The sequence below is a fragment of the Narcine bancroftii genome, chromosome 8, assembly GCF_036971445.1.
Source record: "Narcine bancroftii isolate sNarBan1 chromosome 8, sNarBan1.hap1, whole genome shotgun sequence".
Taxonomy (NCBI): Eukaryota; Metazoa; Chordata; class Chondrichthyes; order Torpediniformes; family Narcinidae; genus Narcine; species Narcine bancroftii.
In genome coordinates, this window is record NC_091476.1 from 134170323 (window position 1) to 134197296 (window position 26974).

General features: G+C 41.5%; 1 long non-coding RNA gene across 2 annotated transcripts in view; it reads left to right on the forward strand.

The window, feature by feature from the left end:
• The first annotated feature begins 7730 nt into the window (after positions 1-7730).
• LOC138741197 (uncharacterized) overlaps positions 7731-26974 on the forward strand; it is a 31926-nt gene continuing 12682 nt past the window's right edge. The window contains exon 1 of one of the 2 annotated variants that reach the window (XR_011343382.1): positions 7731-7799. This is a non-coding gene — a long non-coding RNA (uncharacterized lncRNA). Of the gene's footprint in view, positions 7800-8629; positions 8744-26974 lie in introns of those variants that run through there. The other variant, XR_011343381.1, reaches the window with a different exon arrangement.

The window sequence follows — 26974 nt, forward strand, 5'->3', positions numbered from 1 at the left end:
TGTTCTAGTGAAACGGTGCGGACTTGAAAGGCCGACATGGCCTGCTTCCGCTCCGTAAATGGTTATATGGTTACTCCTTGACTTTAAAATGATCATTCCCATTTGTGTATTCCCACCATGGTTTAGCCACATTCTGCCTTTGCAACTTCTTCCAGCCTTAAAATCCTCTGAGATATCTGTGGTCTTCTAAATCTGTCATTTTACAAATCCTCTTTCAATATTTTTATTAATTTCATTGTATAAATGTTACAGAGGTACAAGAGAATAAAATAGAATATTAACAAATCTTATAGAATATTACAGATGGTATTACAGATGTAACCTATGTTACATTAAAAAGTAGAAAAAAAAACAAACTACTGATAACAAAAAAAAATAAGGTCACCAATGGGGTCATAAACCAGAAAATAATTAATCTTACAAATTTTGAAATAATTGAGAAAAGAACCCCATAAAGAAACAACATTAAGATTCATTTCAGTAGTGGAATTTTTTTTAAAAGTTAGGCATGCCATCATATCAGATAACCATTGAGTATGAGTGGGAGGGACAGTCATCTTACAAATCAATTGCTCCACCATCACTGGTTGTACCTTCAGCTCCCATGAGCCTAAGTTCTGGAGTTCCCTCCTTATACATCTCCACCTCTTTTTCCTCTTTTAAGCTTCTCCTTGACTGATATTATTTGCTAGCATCTTTTAACGCAAGAAAAGTTTTCTTACTCAATACATTCTTATGTTTTATTTCTAGATTGACAGTGTGGATGTGATTCAACATTGCTACTTATGGGGAGATACAGAGTTCAGAGCTGGAAGCGTGTAGTTCTGATATTTTCAATGCCTATCAGTCAGCAGTGTAGAGCGCGTCAAAAGAACCAAAGACTTGTTGATCCAAACCAAGGCTTTTATTAACTAAAAGACTGGAGCATATCACAAGTAGGTCGACCAGCCGAGAATTACCTGGTCTGGCTAGGAGCAATCCTTTAAAGACCTGACAGTAGATGTGGCTATGCTCTCAGCCAATCACGGTCATCCTACACTACCATCTGTACATATTGGTGATAGAATCTGTACTATCAATCGTCAAAATCATCCCAGATGTCAGTGTGAGCTGGCTGATGTTCTGTCTGTACTCAGAAAGCAATTAGGATTAGCTTGTTTAATGAGCCGGCCGTTATTTTTGCTGAATGTTAATGCATGCAGGTTTGGGTTAAGTAAAATTTAACTCTCATGGCTGTGACTTAGTGGAAGTTCTGGTCTATACCCAAAGTATCTGAAGGCTGCTTTATCCCACAGACCTAGAACTGTTCACTTGAAATTCAATATTCAGGCCGAGATCAATTTTTTGAATTCAGTTTTTGGAGGTGTTGCTCTGGACTCATTCACATTGATGCATCACATTTGGTAAAGTGACAAATGACACTTTCCTCCAGAACTCCTGTTGCTTCTTGGACCATTCAGGAAAGATATCTCATATTTTTCTGCTTGAAAAATTATCCAAATCATATCTGCTCCATCGTCTGTATCATGAATTGGTGCTATCTTCTGCTCTGTTACAGCACAGAAATACCTTGACTATTTATCTCCTGAAGATAAGGAATCATCAATATTGTATTTGATGTCTTGCAGTTTATTTGGACAATACTGTGAACATCCTCATGAGAATTGATATATTCAGTGTATCATCGTATGTATTGATTATTCTAGATTATCCTCTGATTCATCAAGTGATCAGACTTTAGGAGTCCCTTCAACATTTTGAATTGTCTTTACTTCCTCATGTATCCTCCAGCTTTCACTCTGTAGATGTGGGTGAAGCCGAAAGTCACACAGCCATAGAATCAACATTCTCCAGCTGCTACCTTCAAGCAGCATCTCTTGGTTCAAGAACTGCTTTTATCCAATGGCTACCAGGCTCTTGAACTTACCATACTACCCTCACCATAAACTACTCCATGACCACCAACACTGATCTATTATTTTGTTTTTCCTCCAATCTGCAGCTATGAATGTTTATTTATCTATATTCTATATTTCTGTACTATGGAAATCTAATGTATAATATGTTTGTGTATTTTACATTCCTCTTTGGGCAATGAGAATTTGGGGAATTTGTGCATTGTACTTGTCTATGCCTAATAAACTCATTATCACCATCAAGTTGGTCCAACTTGCCCAGCGAGATTATCTTCGCAGCATCTTCCGAATTCGTAACAATTGCAGCTATATATCTGAAATCTGAAATACACAAGTAGCTGATTTGTGGGGACTGCAGCTTCCCCTTCAAGTCACTCACGGTCATGACTTGGAAATATTTTGCCGTTCCTTCGTCATTTGTGGGTCTAAATCTTGGAATTCCCTTCCCAATGCTATGGAGTACCTTCAGCAGGAGGTAAGGTGACTGATGAACTCTGTGACTCAGCTATTTATTTAATAATAATATTTATTTATTTTACTATTTCTATATAAGTACTGTGCATATGTATAATTTGTATGTTTTCCGTGTTTTGCACCAAAGACTGGAGAACTGTTACGTCGGGTTGTACAATTAGATGATAAATAAACTTGAACTTCAGAATCAAAATCAAAATTTATTATCATGAACATGTCATAAAATTCTTTGTTTTGTGGCAGCGTCACAGTGTAAACATTTATATTAACCACCGTACAAAATTAAATAAAAAGAATGCAAGGAAAAGTAAGAGATAATGTAAGGTAGTTTTTATGGTTCATTGTTGATTCAAGAATCTAATGGCAGAGGGGAAGAAGCTGTTCTTGTTCTGCTGAGTGCTCGTCTTCAGGCCACTGTTCCTTTTTCCCGATGGTAGCAGAGTGAAGAGGGCATGGCTTCCTGATGGGGGTCCTTGAGGATAGAGATGGCTTTCGAAAGACACCAACTATTTTAGATGTCCTCGATGGAGGGAAGACTGGTGTCCGTGATGTCACAGGCTGAGTTAACAACCCTCTGGAGTTTTTCTTGTCCTGAGCATTGGCATGTCTATACTAGACAGTGATGCAACAAGACAGAATTCTCTCCACCTGTAGAAGTTTCCAAGAGACTGAGCTGGAGGCTGGCTCAACACTACCTCTAAGGGGGCAGTTGATGATGGGCAGTAATGTGAGCAAAGGCACACATCTACTTATGAATATAACACCAAGAGCTTTCTTGGATCTGGGCTCTGCTGAGGAGGTCGTTTGGATCTGACTCTGTGCTCCAGTCAGCTCCAGTTAATTATCTCACAGAAAGGCCTTGCTTTACCACTTTTCGACCCATGTCCTTTCTTGCTCTTGTTCTGTATCAACTGTTACAATGTTGTGAAACACTGTGGTCAACACACCCAATATGTGCTGAATCATATGTCATCTCAGCCACTACACTACTGACTCATTATTTCATTATGGTTATAAAACTGCTGCATTTGGAGAGTGTGGACATTGCAAAATGTTTCCATTTAAATACCAATTAGGTTGAATTTAAGAGATAAATAAAGTTGACAAATATCTTGGTGCGATAATGCTGACAAGGGATTTCCTCTTGCTCGTAATTGGGCACAGGTGATGACAACAGGTTGCATTCCTTCAGTAACTGCAGTCTAACCCATGAATAACTCATATGTTCATTGTAATGCCAAAACTAATTTCCAGGAGGCATTTATTTGTATTCATATAAACTCCTTGATAAATGCATATTTTGATGCAAATGTCAACTTGAGTTGACTTAAAACCCCAAAGTGTTTGTGTTAAATTTATTTAATTAATGTAATACCACTTTTCTCCCCTTACACATATAAAATCTACGCTGTAGTCTGGTTGAATGGAAAACCATCAGCACCTCCATTAAAGGTTTTCCTATTTTGGCCCACATTCTACTCTTTAAGAGATTAGACGGTGCCTTATACATAAACACTACATTCCATAGGACCAGGAAAGGTCAGTTATTAATCACTTGTATGAAGCACCAGCTTTCACTTTGGAATTTAAATTTAAGACCATTTCAGCCTTCTTTCTGCAGATGACTGTCATTCAGAAAAAACTTTGCAATAACATTCTCAGTCTAGCCCACATCTCCTTGGTAATATGAAATCCACCAAGTTAGGCACATAAACATTTATTCAATGGAACTTAGAAACATGAGTATGGGTTATGCTAGTGGTTTTCCGATTCTTCAGCACCAACATCCCTCCTCTCTATAAACTTCATCTACTTCTCCCGCTGCCTAGGCAAGACAGTTAAAATGCTGAAGGACCGATCATGCCCCGGACACGCTCTTTTCTCCCTCTTCACAATAGGGAGTGTGAAAGTACCCACCAACCAGCTTAAAGACAGTTTCTTTCCTGGAGCCGTCAAGGTCCTGAATGAACCTCACAATAGCACTCTCATGTTCCCCTTGCCCTCTGTTAATTGATCTTCCTTTTCATTGTAATCCTATAATCTGTGATTGTGCCCTTTACACAGCTGGTCTATTTGCACAAGAACCCTTCTCTCTGCCCTAGGTATTTAATGACAAATAAACTTAAAGAGAACTAAACCTAGTTCTGTAACTCACTGCCACATCACACAAGAACTAGATGTTGGAATGCCTCTCACATTAGGATAGTGGACTTCAACAACAAAAAAATAAAAGAATGGAGCAGTTTCTGTAAATCTTTGCGATAGTAACACCCTCATGCAATAATTTCTTTCCTATAAAATCACGAGAGAGAAAAAGTACTGGGCAACCGTGAATGAAATATCCCTGTTAGTTACATGCAGATAAATGTGGATTTAACAAAGCTCAGTGCTCCACGGAGCAGGCAGTGACATCATTGCTTTAATGAATAGAAAGGACACAATTGACAAAATGGGCCCTTCTGTACAGTGATCCTCTGTGTATATTCTAATGTTTGTTTTTATTGTTAGTTATAGGACTGCTTATTTTTAATGACTTGCAAGTTCAGTGGCTGACAATAGAATTGTTTTTAAATCATTAAGAAATACTCTACAATATACCCTTAAAAGATATTCCTGTGGATTTCTTCCAAACTTTCACCCAGAAACAGAACTCCCAAAATAGAGCAAACTAGAATATTATATTTTGTAGAAAAACTTTTATTTCTCAACAATGCAGCTTGAACATTGCAACAGTTCAGAATATTGTATAATCTTAGGAAATTTATTACACTATCTCATGAATAAAGGGAATGTGTTACAAATATACTGTCTGGCAAAATTAATTTTCATCAAATATCAGTTACATAATCCCAGAAATATGTTCTGCACAGAACATCTGAAAACATGGTGGAAAATTGCTCTCTTCCTGTGGATTCCTTGAAATTAACTCCTGGTGTGAGTTTCAAACTTACACAGGGAATCTGACATTGTATCTATGGTAGATACACTTCAGGGAGAGCTGTTATACAAAGCCAAATCAAATATCAGCTCAATCAGAGTCCTTCACATCCTCAGGTCAAAGACACCAGAAGCAATGCCTTGGTGTCATCAGATACTCAATAGATCTTTCCTAAATCTGTAGCTATCTCTCAAAAATTTGGAAAGAAAAATGTATAAGTTGGTTCTGCCCGCTACAAGGAAACAAGGTCAGTTCAGATAGGGAATATGGGCAATGCTTGGCTAGACAAGAGCAAGGGGTTTGGCTATTATCAAACTTGCTGGACTATTGGCTTGACTTTTGACCCCTTTATGTTCTCTCTAATACAACAAACTTGCCCCTTTAATTTGTGGAAGTAGATGTGTACTGGTAACTATTTGTCAAACTATAATCGTAAAAAAAGTGCATGTGATTACCAAAGCTTTCACTTTGAAAATAATGAGAAGTTGAATAGAAATTTGTATTTCTGCACATAATGTGAAGATAAAAGTGGCTAAAATACTTACCACGATCTCTTTAAAGAAGAGAAAAAGGTGAAATGTGTTGTCTATTCTCCAGCACTGTAAGTTATGTGTGCTCATGTCATTGTAATAGAGGAGCTAATTCAGTCTAATCTGCACTGGTAGACTCAACAACCCAGTTGGAAACAATTGCTGGTCACAATATAATTATCTCATCAAAGTTTGTAAACCATTCAAGGTTCAATAAGGAACACAGAATGTACTCCAGAAGATGTTAGCATAAATCAATTTTGTCAGCACATTTTGTGACCTCCACTGTATCGAATTGATGTCTTGATTAAAATGAACAAAGATTTAAAAGACCAATAATATATTCTTTTTCAGATGATTATTATGCAAAATTAGAGGATGAAGACATTTGGATGAGTAATGAAGGGCAGTTGGTGGGAGATGTCCAGCAATAGGGACTTTGGCTTAATAAGTCAAGGATCTTTCAGAAAGTGCCAGGATGCAGGTGAATGTTGCATGGTGCTTCTCACCACGTGTTAAGGGCTCCACTGTGATATCAGTGAATCAATGGGCAAAGGGACTTAGTTAACAGATTCATAGCACAGCATGGCAAACAGGCCCTTCAACCCCACTGAGTCTATGCTGACCATCAGTGACCCTATATTAATTCAGATATTTGTAATTCCCCCCCTTCCTCATTTAACATCAACCCCTCTACTTACCTATACACCAGGGGAAATTTAAAGGGGTCATTTACCCTGCCAAACTGCACACCTTTGTGGTATGGGAGGTAACCAGAACCCCATGGGGACTCCCACAGAGGACAAACATGCAAAGTTCACACCTACAGCACCCGAGGTCAGGATTGAACCCATGTTGCTGGTGGTGCAATGTAGTGGCTGGAAGAATAAACAGTTCTTGATCTGACAGTTGCTGGGCTTCAGATCTCAGATTTTAGATTTATTGTCAGAGTACATAGATGACATCACATTCAACCCTGAGATTCCTTTTCCCTGTGGCCCTGGCAGAATTACCACTAAATGGCAGTGCAAAAAATAAACTGGACACAATATCCATATCCAAAGAAAGAACTGCAAATTAATAATGAATGTAAACAAACTGACTGAGCAATAGAGAGAGAACAAAAAGATAATCAATAAAGTGCACAAGTAAGAGTCCTTAATTGAGTCTCTGATTGAGTTTGCACTGAGGAGTCTGATGGTGGAGGGGTAGCAGCTGTTTCTGAACCTGGTGGTGTAAGTTTTGTTGCACCTATACCTTTTTCCTGATGGCATTATCGAGAATAGAGGTCTCTGCCTGAAGCTAGCACTAAGAAGAGATAGAAACCAGGCTGTTGGAGATCCTTTATGGTTTGAAACAAGGGGTACAATTGCTAAATAAAATAAAGACAGAAAATGCTGGAAAACTCAAGAAGACAGGCAGCACTTTCAGGCGGAAGTCTCTTCAACATCAGTTGTGACAAAAGTTCTTCATCCTGACACATTCCCTGTTTCCCTTTCCACCAGTGTTCCCTCACATGTTGTATTTTGCCAGCATTTTGTGTTTTTATTTCAGATTTTCAGAGTCTGCACTTTTTATAATGATTAAATCTCTGTGTTTGATTGTATTGGGATGAATTAAAAAGTAGCTTAATTGAAGACATCTGTACCATATAACATTGTCTACACATCAAAATGTGAGAGAAGCAAAATACATTTTTTTCCATTATTAATAGTTTTGCAATAATAAACTGCTCACAAATAATACAAAAGGATTGACAATAGTCAGTCCTGTCTGGTACAGAATTTCATCAATGTGTAAATAATCTAAATAATTTGGGTATCGTTCATCAGATTGAAATACTTAGTAAATTGATTGCCTTGCCTCTCCCACAGATCTCAGGTTAGCTCTGAGGGACCACACCTGCATCTGCTGGGAAAAGGCCTTTCTTCGCTGAGCAAGGTAAGCTTAGTGGGGGCTGGGGGGGGGGGGTCAGCATCAAACACTAAAGTCTAGCTCTCCCTCTCAGAAATATCTCTGCACAGGAGGGGAGTCATGGTCACAGTTCTCCTCCCCCTACCCTGACACCAAACCCCCCAAGGTCCACAGTGAGGGCCATTGGAAAAGGCTTGTGGAAATATTACCATCGGGGTGACTTGTGGACACAGTGATCAATCAAATGAAACATAGTACAGCTAATACAGGGTCCATTGTACATGAGTATGCAGGGAATGGAGGAATATTTACCCTGTGGAAGATGCAGAGAGCTAATTTAATTTGCTAATGTCCCAGTTAGCTGGACTTCACCACCTATCCTTCATGGAAATGTTTTTCCAGAACAACACCTTCATCCCACAGAAACTGAGAGATGAGGATGATTCCCTGAGCAGACTGACCAGATCATCTGGCAAAATGCCTCAAGGTCAGGGTTCACAACCAAGCACCAGGACCTTGTCTCACTGATAGTGAGAGTAGCCCTCCCAGAGAATCCTTCTTCTCAGGACAGCTGTGGTGGAGTGAAGACAGCCGCCCACCTCTTTGCTGAATGCAGATTCACAAAGAGTGTGTGTAGAAGGATGCAGGGGTCCATGTCACAGTTCATCCCCAGCCGCAGCGTGACAGAGTACCCACTCTTGAGTCTGACATCCAGAACTGCTGAAAGACCGTCAACTCAATGAAAGACACACTTTGGTCTGCCCGAAACCTATTGGTCTTTCAGCATACTGAGATGTCGGTCTGGGAAAGCTGCCAACTGGCACATTCCAGGCTGCAGGAGTTTTGTGCTGAGGGACGCACGGAGACTTGGTGCAGCCAACGCAAGGTCTGGAGTCCTCCCATTTCCAGGCACTGAGGGGCTGAAACTGAAGGGAAGCCCCTTAACCAACAGAAGGGAGAGAAAGTGCAAGGTACCACAATGGTTGTAATGGGGTACTGTATTGATATGACTAACATTATGTGTGTAAAATGACTTTATCTCCTTTCTTGTTTGTAAAAAAAAAATTGTTGACAAGGTATGTCTAATGACAATATGTAGAAACGACAAGATGCCACTGAGAGATCAATCTAAAATGTACATTGATGAGAATGAATCGATATGATTGACAACTATGAATGTGAAACATTTTGAATGGTTTTGTTGTTTTGTAAACAATTTATCGTGAATAAAGTATTTTTTGGGGGGGGAAATATCAGCATATACATTATGGGCCGAAGGTTCTGTTCCTGTGCAGTACTGTTCTACATTTTATGGCATTCATGCAAACATCTAATTGGAGACTGGATGCCAGCTGACAGTTCAACACAAATGAAAAGAGAAGCAGCTTTAAGCTGGAGTGATCTTCTAATGCAGATGGAAAGAGGTGCCTGTGAGTGCCGAGCTTGTTTAAAACAATCTGCTGGAGGAAGTCGGTAGGTTGAGCTGTGCCTCAGTGTCAGAGCCCTTCACCAAGACTGCGTTCTGTCCTGAAATCTCTGTCATTCTTCTGCTCTCACTAATACTGCTCAACCTGCTGAGTTCCTCCAGCAGACTGTTCTTTCAGCATCTGCAGTCTCTTGCATCTCTTCCAGAGCTGGTGTCTGCTGCTCCCCTCTGAGACTTGTCTCTGCCCTAGACAGTACGAAGATGAATCACTGTGGGGAATAAGTCCACGAGGAAAATACCAGCATCAACCACATTCTGATAAAATGCTCCATCTGGAGCAATACTTCAGAAATTTAGCGATTTATCATTATGTATTTATAATGAAAACAATAAATTAAAAATTTTGCTCGATGAAATCAGGACCATATGGGCAATTATTACAATTATCAACATATCAGAGTATGTTGGACAGTTTAATTTGGAGTCATTGTTATATGCTATCATGATTTCAATCAGGAATATGGATTTTGACTCAGTTGATATGCCAGGTACCCTGAGTCCCTGATGTGAATGCTGAATTAGCAAACAAGTTTTCACAGTTTGAGCCATATGGGAAGATGTTAAAACAACCACTGCAAAGCTTTGCATTGCTGAATTAGGCCTGAGTCATGTACTATCATATGGGTTCAATTGTATGCACATTGGATCGTTGCTCAATGTCTCCAGGACATAATGTTTTGAGCAAGTATTGTCTGCACATCCCTAACTGTATTTTAATTGAAGAATTGAGGTACTTAATAGTTTCACAAATGGCTTCTTTTCCACCAGCTGAATACATGACAGAGCTTGAGGGTATGCTTGGCATTGGATGAATCTGGAATTAAACCTGCAATTGGACAGTCATTAGAATGCCAGCCGACACAAAGGACTGATTCACAGATTTGGTTTATTTGTATTCCTCCTCGGGCTGCAAAATGGAGGGAGAAAAATATCCAGTCAACTGGAGGTCACTGTAACCAGTTATCCCATTCACAAGGCTATTGGTCAAAAGGGGAATCAAAGATGTTGGGGGAAAGACAGGAAACTGGATCGAAGGTCAAAATTAGATCTGCCATGGTCTGAATTAAATAGCAGTGGTGAAGGCCTGAAGAGCCTTCTCCCATTGACGTGTTCCTAATTTTTAATACTTATGCTGACCCTTTAATGTCTTCTAGTTGCCATTTTAAAGGTCAAAAATGAGAAGCATTAAATCCCCATTCTGAAATTCAAACTGAAGGCTGTTGTAGGATTTATTCATGTAGTATTTGGCATCTGAGCCCCACTGTCAAGGTCAGCCTTTTATTTACCATCTTGAATTATCCTTTGACAAAGTGTTGGAGCCAATCATTGGGGGTTGGGGGGGAAGGGGGTTATCAGAATCAGGTTTATTGTCATGAACATGTGTCATGAATGGATGTTGTTTTGCAGCAGTAGCGTTGTGCATTACAAGGGCAAAAATTGCTATCAGTTACATTTCCGTCAAACAGAGGGTTTGGAGTTGCACGTGGAACCTCCACAAAAGCAGACCGAGATAGTAGTAAATGGGTGGATTTTATGATAATCTGGTAGGATGTTATAATTATCGTCACGTCAATGAGTTGTTGCTGCAAGCTATTGTCTGTTCGCTGCAATGCTGGGACTTGAACTAGTTCTCGGAGTTGTTAGTCCAGTAACAACCATTGTACTCTCTGAAAGATCATGGCTTGGTTAGCACTCTAGCTTCAGTCTATAAACCACCAAGGTCCAGGACAACCAAAAGATCTGTTGTCACTTTTGAAACACTATTGAAACATTTTTTTTTCTTGCACAAACTACAAATGTGAATATTTATCATTACTTTTATCTTTTTCTACGCTGACATGGTTAGCACTTTAGAGATCCAGAGATCTGCACCTTGGTACAATGTCACTTTCAAGTTCAAGTTTATTGTCATTTGATTGTGCATACACATATACAACCTAAGGAAACCATAGAGCACACACAGACTTACAATACATCCTACACACAAATGATATACAGTATATCCATTGTGATCCAAATTAAATATATATAAAAATATATATATGGGTTTCTAGGGTTGTTCAACAGTCTCTACCACCTGCAGGAAGAAGTCGTTTCCCTGCCAGGTAGTCTTGGTTTTTATGCTCCTGTACCTCTTCACTGAAGATAGTGTCTCAAAGATATTGTGGGCTGGATGGTAAGGGTCCTCATTGATTCTCTGAGTCCTCTTGAAGTACTGCTCCCAGTAGATATTGTTGATAGAGGGAAGGGAGACCCCAGTAATCTTTTCAGCAATTGAGCCTTATTTTTATTTTGCCACATTAAATGTTCTTCATGTGCACAAGTTATGATGAGTATAAAGTTCCTGCATGAAATGAATTAGGGCAGATTCAGCTCAGTTTTCAAAGAAAACTGAACAGGCCTCAGTAATAATTTCACTCAGAGAAACTAAATCAGGAGGCATTGCCAAGTTGAACTGCTTAAGATTTCCTCAGTCCAATTGCATGATTTACCAAAACCTCTTGTTTTCATATTCCCAAGGAAATGAGTAACCTTGACATATTTCATTGCTTGAAACAAGTTTTCCCATTTTGTGGATATTTCTGACCACATTTGACATTCTCCTGAACTTCATTCATATGTCAGCCCCTCCTTCGCCTCTCCCTGCAATTTTCTTACACTTTGGGACAAACCAAACATAATAAGGACCAGCTAGATATTGAATAAAATTCCCTCAGATTATCTGAAGGAGTAACTCCTGTTCTCAAATCTTGAAGAGGAATCTGGAGCAGATGGAAAAATAGGCTGAAAAATGGCAGATGAAATTTAACGCAGACAAGTGTGAGGTGTTGCATTTTGGAAGAACAACCAAGGTAGGATATACACAGTAAATAGTAGGGCAAAATGGAGGGATCTGGGAATACAGATACATAATTCACTGAAAGTGGCATTACAGGTAGATCAAGTTGTAAAGAGAGCTTTTGGCATATCGGCCTACACGAATCAAAGTATTGAGTATAGGAGTTTAGATGTTTTGGTAAAGTTGTATAAGACATTTATGAGGTCAAATTCTGGCTATGGTCTATGACCATCCTGTTCTTCACTCCATCTTTACTATAACCACCTAGGCTCTCCAGGGACTATTGCTAGCCTTGATGATGTTTTTGCCAACAAATGCTGCACCTCTGACTTGATGAATCTCTGTGGTGCAATATTCTCTGCACCTGGTGGCTATCGCCTTACAGTTGGGGGTGAGGTTCGCGAAGAGCGGTGGAGGGGTGACCTTGAGGGTCGAGAGATCACAGGTCGTGCACAGAGGGCCGTCTAGAAACTGTTTGTGGCAAATGGTGAGAGGAGAGATGGGGCCTATCGAACTCTAATATAAAGCTTTTAAGTTGGCATTGGAAGTCCAGCCCCAGAAGCAAGGGGGCGCAGAGCTGCAGTATGACAAGGAACCTGAAGTGTTTGTAAACTGTGCCTCCAACAATCAAAGTCACCATACAGGACCCGTGGATGTCTGCTGTATGGGATTTAGATGTGAGTAATATCTTATAGCTGACTGGCCGCACTTTGAGGGATAGGCGTTTAATGGTATTGGGGTGAATAAAGCTTTCTGTACTCCCACTAGCAAACAAACAGTTTTTAACATGCCCATTTACCTGGATGACCATCATAGACCTGGTAAATTCGTGTGGTCCCTCTTGGTTCAGGGTGATGGAGGTCAGTATGGCTCACTGTTCGAGTCTGATGAGGGCCCGAGTTCCCAAGATGGCCACCTTCACTGTTCCCCTGTGGTGCTGCAGGCCAGAGATGGCGCCATTTGTGCTGTCCAAATTGCCAGCCTCCATGACTTTTATGTGGCCTCATTGGTCTGCAGATGGGATGGAGCCAATTGCACGGTTTGGGGTGGTGGCTGTCCGCATGTGGTACTGCTAGGTTTCACAGGCTGGTTAGACTGGCAGACCTTTGCTTAATGTCCCCTTTTCCTGCATCTAGTGCATATCTCCTTGGCAAGGCAGTGTTTTCTCAGGTGCTTACCCTGTCCGCAGAAGTAGCATTTGGGGCAATCACACACTACAGCAGCCAAGGACAGGTCGCTAGAGGGTGCGATGATGCCAGCAGCCATTTGCTCATGATGCAAAATGATCCCCCGTCCCAAGAGCGCAGTGCCCACCTCGGCCAAGAAGTGGCTGAGTAGTCATCCGAATTTTGGAGGGCCACTTCCAGCATCCCTGTTAATTCACCTGCCCTTTGAAGGTTGTGAATCTTCTGCTCCAGGAGTCGCTGTCTTATGTATCCAGACCAGATGCTGGTCACATAGATGTCCCGGATGAGGTCCTCTGTGTTCTGGGCAGCCGCCACACCTTTGCATTGCATGCCCTGCAGAGGGTCTGGAGGACCCGTAGATATTTGGCGCTCGACTCACTAGATCACTACTTCCTGGTGGCCAGGCGATGTCGTGCATGAGCCTTCAGTATACCCATTGCCTCTGCGTACGATTTGGCCTCATTGATCATTGGGAAGACCAGGAGTCTGACTCATGAAAAGAGGAGTTTGAGTCTGTCCTCCTCTGTGTTAACAATGTTCATGGTTGCTGTCAGGAAGTGCTCAAAGCAACGTAGCCAGAGTTCAAATGTGTTCAAGGTATCAGAGGATTGAGGGTCTATGTTGAGTCTCTCTGGTTTCAGGTAGTGCTCCATTCTCTTTGAAAATTATAGTCAATAAAATTGATACCCATCAATTACCACAAAAGACTGAGGTTGTGAAACTGATGGGCTTTTATTGACTATATATTGGAGCAGCAACCAACCTCATTAACTGAACATGGCAGAGTGAATGGGGAGCATGCAAAGGAGTTATGGGTAGGATCAGTCTCGAGAGGTGTGTCCAGCCAGAAGTAGCCAATCACAGTATAACAGTAGTTTTCCAAAGTTTGTTACTCTCATAGCTCAATGTAATTAGTCTGAAGAAGATTCTAATACATTTGCACTCTATATGTTCCATAAAATTCCATCTTGCTCAGAACTGCAGCGGCTTCAGCTGGTCCAACTGCCATGTTGCTTCAGCCAGCAGCATCATTATCAGCTTTATGTCACTGTTAACACACCATATAACCATATAATATAGCCATATAACAATTACAGCACAGAAACAGGCCAGTTTGGCCCTTCTAGTCCATGCCGAACACCTACTCCCATTGACCCACACCTAACCCATAACCTTCCACAACTCTCTCATCCATATACCTATTCAACTTTTCCTTAAATATTAAAATGGAATCCATATCTACCACTTCAGTCAGAAGCTCATTCCCCACTCACACTACCCCTCATGTGTCCCCTAAACTTTTCCCCCTTCAATCGCAATCCGTGTCTTGTTTGAATCTTCCCCACTCTCAATGGAAAAAAGCCTGTCCACATTGACTCTATCTGATCCCACATAATTTGAAATACCTCTATCAAATCACCCCTCATTCTTCTATGCTCCAGGAATAAAGTCCCAGCCTGCTCAACATTTCCCTGTAACTCAAACCCTGAAACCTAGGCAAAGGGTTTGTAAATATCCTCTGCACTCTCTCTATTCTGTTTATATCCTTCCTATAATTCGGCGACCAAAACTGCGCACAATATTCCAAATTTGGCCTCACTAATGCCTTATACAACTTTAACATGACTTCCCAACTAAATACTCTGATTTATGAAGGCCAACGTACCAAATGCTTTCTTCACTATTCTATTCACATGTGACTCAACTTTCAGGCAATTATGTACCAGAATTCCTAAATCCCTTTGTTCTATTGCACTCCTTAATTGTCTTTTAATGTGTACCACCTTTGCTGATTAGTCCCTCCAAAATGTAGCACCTCACATTTATCAGTATTAAACTCCATCAGCCATCTTTCAGCCCACTCATCTAACTGGCCAATATCCCACTGCAAGCTTTGATAACCTTCTTAACTGTCCACAGCACCATCAATCTTCATATAATCTGCATAATTACTAATTAAACTTTCACCCTATCATCAAAATTATTAATATATATGACAAACAATGAACCCAGTATCAATCCCCGAGGCACTCCACTAGTCACCAACCTCCAATTTGACAAACAATTTTCCACACTACTCTCTGGCATCTCCCATCCAACCATCATTGAATCTATTTCACTACTTCAACATTAATACCTAATGCTTGAACCTTCCTAACTAACTTCTTATGCTGAATCTTGTCTAAGGCCTTACTAAAATCCATATAGTCTTCCCTTCATCAACTTTCTAGTAACCTCCTCAAAAAACTCTACAAGATTTGTTAAACATGCTCTACCACGTACAAAGCCGTATTGACTACTCCTAATCAATTCCTGTCTTTCCAAATAATTGTATATACCATCTGTAAGAACACTCTCCATTAATTTACCCACCACAGACTCACAGGCCTATAATTACCAGGTTTACTTTAGGAGCCTTTTTTAAACAGCAGAAAAACATGACCTATCCTCGGATCCTCCTGCACCTCCCCCATGGCCAGTGATATTTTAAATATTTCTGTCAGAGACCTCGCTATTTGTACACTTACCTCTCTTAGGGTCCTAGGGAATATCTTGTCAGGATCCAGAGATTTATCTACCTTTATTCTCTTTAAAATATCCAATATTACCTCCTCATTAATCTGTATGTTATCCATGGCCTCACTACTAGATTTCCTTACTTCATCTGGCTCAATATTCATTTTCTTAGTGAATACAGAGGGAAAAAAAATCGTTTAAAATTTCAGCTCTTCTGATTTCTCACATAGCCTACCCCTCTGATCCTCAAGGGGCCCCAATTTTATCCCTCACTGCTCTTTTAGTTTTAATTTTCATTTGGATTTATTTTTACCTTGCCTGACAAAGCATCCTCATATCTCCATTTAGCCTTTCTAATTTCTTTCTTAACTTTTTTTTGCACTTTTTATATTCCTCAAGTACCTCATCTATTCCCTGCTGTTGGACACGTCCCTCTTCCTTCAAACCAAATTCCAATATTCTTTGAAAACTAAGGCTCCCTATATTTTCTAACCTTTCCTTTCATCCTCACAGGGACATGCCAACTCTGTACTCTCAAAATTTCCTCTTTCAATATCCTCCATTTATCTGCTGCATCCTTCCCTGAAAACAAATTATCCCAATCCACACCCTCTAAATCCTTTTGCATCTCCTCAAAATTTGTCTTGTTCCAATCAAGAATCTCAACCTTAGGCCCAGCCTATTCTTTTTCATTATTAACCTAAATCTAATGGTATTATGATCACTAGACCCTAAGTGTTCTCCAACACAAACTTGACCTATCTCATTCCCTAATAGGAGATCCACTACTGCCCCCTCTCTCATCGATTCTTCTATGTATTTATTTAGAAAACTTTCCTGAAGACAGGTCTCTGATGGAGACAGTGTCCTCCCTGCCTCCGGATACTCCATGTAGGCGTACATGGGATTGTCATGAAGCAGCTTCACCCTCTCTACTAGGGGGTCGGTCTTGCTTCTCCTCATGTGGTAGTGTAGTCCCTGATGCCGACCTGTTGTCGTATGTGAACAGTAGCTCGTGAGGAGTAGCACTGGTCACAGTACAGAGTAGTGACCAAATGGAGTGGAGCGCGATGGGGAGGACATCCTGCCAGCGTGAGTCTGGAAGGCCTTTTTGCTTCAGGGCAAGTTTGACAGCCTTCCAGATTCTGGCATTCTCTTTTTCAACCTGCCCATTCCCCTGGGGGTTGTAGCTGGTAGTCCTGTTGGACGCGATTCCCCTCACCAGCAGGTACTGACGCAGTTTATCGCTCATGAAGGATGAGCCCCGGTTGCTATGAATATAGTTGGGATATTCAAACAGGGCGAAAATGGAATCTAGGGCCTTCATAACTGACGAGGTGGACGTGTCTGAGCATGGAATGGCGAACGGAAAGCGGAAGCACTCATTGATGTCAAGAGAAAGAAGATGTTCCTGTTCATGGAGGGGAGAGGTCCCTTAAAATCGATGGTGAGCCATTTGAAAGGTCTGGATGACTTAATCAGTTGCACTTTTGCAGGGCGATAAAGGTGCAGCTTGCACTCAGCGCAGACCTGGCGTGATCTGGTCATCTCCCTGACATCTTCTACCGAGTAGGGAAAATTGCGCGACTTGACAAAATGAGCCATGCGTGTGACCCCTAGAAGGCAGAGCTCATTATGAATGGTCTGCAGTTAGCTGGTACGTGCAGAGGCACAGCATCCCCTGGACAAGGCATCTGGAGGATAATTAAGGGCCCCTGGCAGGAGGGCAATGTCAAAACCATAGGTGGAGAGTTCAATCCTCCACCTAGCAATTTTGTCATTCTTGATTTTTCCCCTTTTGATGTTGCTGAACATGAATGCGACAGAGTGCTGGTCCGTGAGGAGCGTGAATCTTCTACCAGCCGGGTTGTGCCTCCAGTGCCTTATGGCTTCCACAATGGCCTGAACCTCCTTTTCCACTGATGGGTTCTGGAGCTCGTGGCCTTGTAACATCCGTGGAAAAAAAAGGCAACAGGCCTGTCCACCTGATTGATGGTAGTGACCAGAGCTACGTCGGAAGCATCACTTTCCACTTGGAAAGGTACATTCTCGCCCACTGTATGCAAGGGGGCTTTTGCAATGTGGTTTCAGAGGTAATTGAAAGCCATCTGGGCTTCTGCCAAGAGGGGAAAAGTAGCGTCCTTTAAGAGTGGGCAAATCTTGTTGGCATATTAAGGGACCCAGTGGGCGTAATATGAGAAAAAACCCAGGCATCTCCTCAAAGTCCTTTTGGTCCAAGGGAGGGGGGGTGCTCCAACAGCAGCCTCATCCTATCAGGTAGCAAGGATATCCAGTTGTGTAGTCCTGAATACACACTTGTTGGAATTATAAATTAGATTCAGGGCTCTCGCCGCATGGAGAAAGCTCTGGAGGTTGGCGTATTGGTCTTCCAGTATGGCCACAGATGATGCCAGTTTGCCAGAGATGCCTTGTTCCTTGTTCGTGTGGCCCCCTCCATCCTGAGTCGACCTGTGCAGGTAAGATGGCCACCCTCCTTCCTCCTGTGATGATGGAGCGGAATTTGAATTTGGGCCACAGCAAGATGTCCGCCGAGCCTTTTTGCGCCATTTCCGAAGGCGTGGGATTGCACAGCAGGTGATCTCGGGCAAATTCAGGGCAGACGGCTTGGGGCTGGAATCGGATCCAGGAGAGGTGCAGGCCTTAAGACTTCCCCAGACATCCCTTCATGCAGAAGACCCTCGCCTAATGTCCTTTCTTTTTGTAGCTGGTGCATGCTGAGTCTTTAGTGGGGCAACGGGTTCGGGGGTGCTGACCTTTTCCTCAGAAAAAGCACTCACCAGCGTGGGAAGTGGCAGCCATTAGAGCAGGGTCAGCCATAGCAGGAGCAGCCAGTCCTTGGAAGTGCTCACCTGAGAGCACATTTTCACTGGCTTCAAGATCGTCATTTTAGAACCTGGCCTGTTCCAGTGATTTGGCCATCTCGACATGACTAGTGAGGTCCTTCTTTTCTGCCTCATGTACATTGAGCAGACTCCTGTGACCAGAGTGTCCAGGATCAGCTTGTCTTCTCGAATGCAGCCCGAGGCCGCTTCATACCTGCACTTCTTAGTAAGTGTCCACAGATCCACCAGGTAGTTGGCAACGTAGAGCCAGCCAGTGCCTTGCTATGACCTTGTTCAGGGCCTTCAGGTAGCAAGTCTTCAGTGCCTTGATGGCGGCTTTGTAAGTCTAGCAGTCTCTGATGACTGCATACCCCTTTGTTCCTACCCTGGAGATGAGCGCAGACCTTCAGAGTTCGTCTATGTGGAAGGCATCCCTGGTCGCATTCAGATAAGTCTGGAAGCAGTCTAGCCAATATCTGAACTCCTCAGCCACATCGGGGGACTGGGGGTCTATTAGCAGCAAATTGGGCTTGAGTAACGCCTCAATCCTTGTTTTAAAAGCTAATAAAATTGTAGCGTAGATAAAAGCTCTTACACGACTGGAGGGAGTACAATGCTTTTATTAGCTTTCAACAACAGGTGGGGTTCACTAGTAGGCTTCAGAGGGGTTCTGGATTTAGCTGGAAACCAGGGTTATATATGGGTAAACGTGGATGGAGCGCTCACCTTTTATTGGTCCTTGCTAATTAACTCAATTACCCAATTCTCAATTGGAACGGCCAAAGTCCTGACCCTACACCCTTTTTAAACTCTCCTATAATCTACTTAACAAAATGACACACTTGATCGACGTCTGACTCTGTCTCTCCTCCGACTGGAGCCTTTGTCTAGACTAACCATACTCAATGATAGCCCTACCATGCCCCCCCCCACCCAATTTTGAGGCCACAGCATATTTAAGTAAATGACTTGATTTCTTTTCACCTCATGAAACATTAATTTTTTAAATGTGTTTTATGTAGTTGGTAGGAGATAAGTACAGAAGAAACTAAAATTTGTCGCTTCGCAGGGAAGAAGGCCCCAAAACTGATTTATTATAAGCAGACTCCTTGGGTGGGGGGGGGGGGGTGGGGGGGCCCATAGCCAAAAAAAATGTTGAGAATGGCTGGTCTAGATGAACATGGATTGTTTGCAGAAGAGATTTTGTGTTATTAGCACTCTTTTGCGCAACCTCATGTTCACATTGTAGGTGGCCAAGTCTAGAGAAATAAATCTACTGACTGTCATCAATGAAAAGATTGGATCTGAGATCAAAATTTGATCAGCCATGATCGTAATTGAACAGCAGCAGTGAAATCCTGAAGGGCCAGTTCTCCATTTACCCTATTCTGCCGTTGTGGTGGCAATCTATGGAACTAAAGCAGCGTAAAAGATGATGCTCATTGGGAAGATCTGATAAATGGTTGCTTGTGAATGTGTGAAATAAAAAGTAGAGATTAACCTAAGAAAATGATTAGTCCAGAATTTAATTTCCACTGTTTTAAATGCTGATTATAACAACTCCCTATAATTAGAAGTGATGGTTCCTTAGACTTGTTTAAAGTGCACTAGTAATTCTAATATGCTCCATATAGCTGAATTGAAACATTACCTGGACATTTCTTACAGAACTTACTTAAAGTCTATTGGGATTTTTTGTTAAGTACCAAGGAAAACGTTGAAGTCTTTTTTTAACAACAGTAAGTACACTCACTGTTCAGTCAAAGCTTATGTAGAGTTCTGTTCTCCTTATTAAAGGAAGGATCTGGTTACCTTATAGCTGATACTGTAGCGGTCCATGCACAGAGATGTGGACAGGGCCACAAAATGGCCAATGAATGCGGCGACCGCATGGCCTGGGGGTGACACTGGCCGTCATCCCTGGTGACCTCCCACACACTGGGAAGACAGGGTACTGTGGCTGGAACACTGACCAATCTCCAGTGCCTGGGGCCCATAGGAATGTGACAGCCAGTACAATAAACCAGTCTCAACTTCAAGGATTTGGTGTGTGTGTCGTTCTTCTGTATGCTTGCTTAGAGCGAATGCTACAATACAATGATTATCAACACAGGCGTACCCCTTAGCCCACTGCTCTACTAATTATACTCCCATGACTCTATAGCCAGGCACAATTCCAATGCTATTTCCAAATTTGTTGATGACACCATAGTTGTTGGCAGGATCACAAATGGCACAGAGGAAACATACAGGAGGCAGATAGATTAGCTCATTGAATGGTGTAATGATGACAATTTTGTGTTCAAGGTTAGCAAAACCATGGAGATTATGTGAACTTCAGAAGGAAGTCAGGGGAACACGACCGAGTCTTCATCATGGGCTCAGTTATGGAGAGGGTCAAGATCTTCAAATTCTTGGGTGTTAACATCTCTGAGGATCTGTCCTGGAGCCTCCATGTTGATAAAGTCACAAAGAAGGCTCACCAGCAGCTATACTTTGTGAGATGTCTGAGGAGATTCGGTATGTCACCGAAAACTCTCCAAAACTTCTACAGGTGTAACATGGGGAGCATTCTGGCTGGTTGCATCACTGCCTGGTATTGGAAGCACCAACTCTCAGGTCAAGAAAAAGCTTCAGAGGGCTGTTAACTTGGCCTGTGACATCGCAAGCACCAGACTTCATTCCATCAAGGACATCTGCGAGGCGGTGCCTTAAAAAAGCAGCTTCTATCCTCAAAGACTCCCACCACCCAGGCCACACCTTCTTGGTCCTGCTACCATTGGAAAAAAGGTATAGGAGTCTAAAGATGAGCACTCAATAGCACAAGGACAGCTTCTTCCCCACTGCCATCAGATTCCTGAATAATCAATGAACCAAAGACACTGCTTTACTTTTCATGCATTATTATTTTTACATTTTTATAGTAATGTTGTAAGATGGTTATAATATGAAGGTTTGCTCTATGATGCTGCCACAAACACCGAATTCCATGCCTTGTTCATGACAACAACTTCTGATTCTGATTCTTCTGAATTCGTGATAATGATTTTTAAGCTAAGAGACCTGTCCCACAGAGACCAGTTCATGAAGATGGGCCAATATTCGGTGTCCTGTCTCCACTTGTCTGGTCCCTTTCCACCAACATCCTGGATACCTCCCATGCTCTCCGCCATTTTGATAACTTCCAATTCTCTAGTCCCAATCTATTCATCATGATGTCCAATCTCTATACACCTCTGTCTGAAATAAGGAAATTCTTAAAATCTTGTGCCTCTTTCTGGAAAAAAAATGACCCAACAAGTTTACCTTCACTAACACTCATCCACCTGGCAAAACTCATCCTTAGTCTCAATAAACTTCTCATTCGATTCCTTCCACCTTCAACAAAGCAGACAAAATGCCACGGGAACTCACAAAGGACCCAGCTACTCCTTTCTTGTTGTTGGTTACATGGACCAATCCTCATTCCAAACCTGCGGTGGCACTGCTCGCTGACTCTTTCTTCACTGCCTCAGTGACTGTGTGGGTGCTACTTCTTGAACTCATGCAGAACCTGGCAATTTTATCTCCAGAGCCACCACCCTCCACCATGCCCATGAATTCAGCTAGATTATCTCGTTCTCAGAATATCTCTGTCTCCATCTCAGGAGACTCTCAATCCACTGATAGTTATTATAAACCCACAGATTCCCTCAGCTGTCCCAATGTACACTTTATTCCAGAAATGTTGTTTTTGCAGTGCCAGATTTGATAGACTTTTCTCCATTTTCTGGCATCTGTTCTCACTAAAGCCCTATCCCCAGAGAGAACAGAAAAATAGTTCATTTTGTCCTTAACTTCCACCCTCAAGCTTTTACATCTAACATATCATGCCGCTTGGCAGGATAAATGTTACCAAATAGTATCACCACTATATTCACTTTTCATTAAAGCACAGAGAAATTTACAACATCCTGTAGATGTTAATTTTAAAATGTGTGACATTCAAAAGATCTGTTATCATTGTTTCAGTTTAAATTCTTATTTAAATTACAGCTAAAATGATTAAAGTGTCAAAGAGATTTAGCTTTTCCCTTTTTTTTTTAAAAGGGACACAATCAATTCACTGTATATCAAATTAAAGAAAATTGAAAGATCAGGCACAGTGCATGGCCCCTTTCCAAGAGCACCCAGCCCAGAACGCAGCATTGGAAGTGGAAGAAGTTAGCGAGCTGACCAACCTTGTCAACTGTGTGCTGTCTGCACCTGCGTGTAGTCACCTTGGCCAAGGGCACAGCATTAATACTCACTACCCACAACTTGGAGCTAGGCTCAGAAGAAGTATTATAAGAACAAAAGAAGTTATGAATGTAATAAATAGGAGCAGGAATCAGCCATCTGGCCTTTCGAGCTTGCTCCACCATTCATAAGATCATAGCTGATCTGATGATAGGCTCATCTCCACTGGCCTGCATTTTCCCTATATCACTTAATTCCCCTACTATGTAAAAATCCATCTAACCTTGTCTTAAATATATTTACTGAGGTAGCCTCCACTGTTTCAACAGGCAGAGAATTCCAGAGATTCACCACTCTCTGTGAAAAGCAGTTCCTCCTCATCTCCATCCTAAATCTAGTACCCTGAATTTTGAGGCTGCGTCCCCTAATTCTAGTCTTACGGAAACAACTTACCTATTTCTATCTTATCTATGCCTTTCATAATTTTATGTGTCTATAAGATTCTTCTGAATTCCAGCGACTACAATCCCAGAAGACTCGTCACTCCTCATAGGCTAATCCCCTTGTAACAGAAACTGTTTAGTAATGCATCTTTGTTTTCAGTATTGCTGACAGCATTGGGAATGAAACCAATGTCATGCAAGACCATGAGAGTTTTGTATAGTTGACAAAATTTAAAGCATGAATAGGAATGTTGAGAAGTATCCAACACCCCACGGTTAAATGACCCTTCCCAAAGTTTGAAATAATATGCATGAAATCCACTGTAGCTCAATTATTTTCCATTAACCCATCAAGCTTTGCTTTTCATACTGATGTTCACAATGGTAATACTTTATTGTTGTGAATTCAGTTTGAGTAATCTCACAATGCGTGACCTTAGCTTGGAACACTTCCTTCATCCCTGAATTTCTTACCTCATTTAATGAATATCATAGATATATTTGCTTCTAACAAAGCTCCCACATTGAGTTTTATCTTTTCCATGCAAGCCAGCACCAGTCATTGCCAAATTATCTCTTCCAGCAACATTCAAGGTCTGATCTCTAAGGGAGACAATTCACGTCCAAGTTGATGTTCCCACTGCTGATTTACAATAACAATGACAGAGAAGGTGCAGGTTACGATAAGAAGTCAATTCTTGCCCTGGCCACTCAACACAATGGCCAAGAAAGTGCACCAATGGCTCTACTTCCATGCAAACCTGAGGAAATTTGACATGTCACCCACTCCTACAGATATATCATTGAAAGTTTCCTTTCAGAGCACATCTCTGTGTGGGACAGACACTACTCTACCCAAAAAACCGCCAAGGGTTTTAAACATGACTCCGATCATCACACACACTCCATTGACTCCATCTATAACTCTGTCCCCTTAGAAAAGCAGCCAACGTATTAAGACTCATACCATCCCAGTCACATTCTTTTCACCTCCTTCCCTCTTCCTGTCAGGAAGACGATGTGAGATCATGGGTGTGAGATCAGGCACTGGCAGAATCAAGGACAGTTTCTCTCCTGCTGTTATCAGACTTCTGAATAATCGTCAAAATAATAAAATGCTGCTGCCTTTACGCTGTACCAACTGACCTCCCTCTGTAACTCTGCAATTCTGTGGTGTGCCTTACTTGTACTATGTATGAGATGTCCAACTGGCCTGCTCACAAAATAACCTCCATCCTTGCTCCCTGGTACATGTGACAATAAAAGGGAAGATGATAAAGAGAATCATTTGAAATCAGGGTTGCAGTCCCCTGTGTAAAGTCATAGTGCACATAGGATGCTTTCTGTTTCGTCCCCTTGAATCTTCCCTTATATTCGGAACTTGCCTTGAAGTAGGCAAATGCCCAGAGTTGATATCCCACTTTGATTGGTTCTGACTTTGATATTAAAGAATCATGTGAACGAAGCAGTCAAAATACAGTCAAATACACAGAATCATAATATTTCTGCTCAGGCAGACTGGGCCATGTAGCCTCCTCCTGTTTCAAGGATTCATCCCAAAAGGGGCTGTGGAATGATGAGTTTTCCTCGTCTCAAAGTTTCACATTCCTGACACACTGGCAATAAGCATCAGCTTCAATTTTGCACTCATGTCTTTCAAGTGATTTGAACCCAGAATCTGCTGAAGGAGTTAACAGTGTAACTGACAGAGCCATTGCTGATGCACCATTGATTCACAGGGACCACTACATGAGGTATGCAGGTTTCTACAAATTGCTGGCCAATTACAGAGGCTGTGTTTGCAATTTGGTAGCCCATATTTGGGAGTGATTGCATGAGAATGACCAAATGGTTACAAGCTGAGGCAGGAGAAATTATTTTGGAGTTAACAGAAGGGAAATGAAACAAAATATCTTGGATTGGTCTTCATGGAAGAGTCACAGGAAACTTTCACAAAACAGTGGAGAACTTCAGGCAGAGAGTGAATGAGGAGTTGAAAGAAATTTGCATTAGCAACAAATCTAGTGGTCATTAAATAAAAAGCTGAAATATGTCGAAGAGCAGATGATCTGAATCCTAAAGTTTGGAAAGAGATGACAAGGGAAGTAGAGAGAGCAACAGTCAACATTTTCCAAAATTCCATAGATTTTGGAAAACTTCCCACAGATAGGAAGGTTGGAAAAGAGATAGAGACAAAATTGGAAACTATGGAACAATCAGCCTGACATGAGAAAAAAATGTCAGAACCCAGCAGAAAGCAAGAAGTAAAAAAGCAGAGTATATTTTGAACTAGTGGTTCTCAACCTTTTTCTTGCCACTCACATTGCACTTTAAGTAATACCTATGCCATTGGTGCTCTGTATTAGCAAGGGATGGCTTAAGGTGGTATGTGAGTGGGAAGGTTGAGAATCACTGCTCTAGTCCCAATTGTTTGAGAAAAATTGTCATTGGCCCATTTCGTTTGAAGTTTTGAAACCGTGCCATAACAAGTCAATGAGGTACGATTAAAACAATGGTTTTCAAACTTTTTCTTTCCACTCACATACCACCTTAAGCAATCCCTTACTAGTCACCGAGCACAAATGGCATAGGGATTACTTAAAGTGATAACTGAGTGGAACGAAAAAGGCTGAGAACCACTGTTTTAAATGGCTAAAAGGTGTTGATGTTCAGAGGGACCTGGGCATTCTTGCACACAAGTCACTGAGAGTAACCAGGCAGGTTCAGAAAGCAATTAAGGTGAATGGTATGTTGGCCTTTATTACAAGAATAGTGTAAAGAGTTAAGATGTCTTACTGAAGATATATTGAGCTCTCGATAGACCATACCTTAAATATTGATTTCTCTACTTGCCTTAGGGAGAGCACAGTAAACTGTTTCTTGGAAAGCAGATGTGCCCATATTTTCTAGAGTTTCAAAGAATCAAAAGTAAATTTTTAAATTTAGACATACAGCAATGGTAACAGGACTTTCTGGCCCTTGAGTACATGTTGCCCAATTTACACCCAATAACCTTCAACCCCCATACGTTTTTGGAGGGTGAGAGGAAACCAGAGTACCCAGAGGAAATCCATGCAGACACAGGGGGAATGTACAAACTCCTTTCAGGCAGTGCTGGATTGAAATCCTTGTCAATAGCACTGTAACAACATTGCACTAACCTCTATGCAAACTATGCTGCCCATCTCACTGAAAATTGAAAAATTCTTTTGGGGTTTGACAAAACATAAATAGTAATAGAATAAAACTGCAGGTGCTAGAAATCAGCAGTAGAAAACTGAGGTAGAAAATTTACTTAGCAGGCGAGGCAGTATTTATAGAGAGAGAAATAGGAGTCATGCTTCAGATCAATGATCTTTCATCAGTGAATCAAAGGAACGGTCATCAACCTGAAACATGAACTCTGCTTCTCTTTCCACACATGTTGCTTGATCTGTTTCCAGGATTTTATGTTTTAATTTCATTGAAACTTTATTTCACTTCTTCATTACATGCTGAGATAATTAATCCCCCCACTGGCCAGTCATTTTGGACAGAGAAGAGAGGAACTTTCTTCATGCAGAGGAGTTGAGTCGTTAAAGGACTTTATCCCAATAGACCATGGAATGTCAGTCACTGAGTATTCAAGGCAGTGTTCTGATATTAATGGGGCTAAGGAACTTGGTGGGG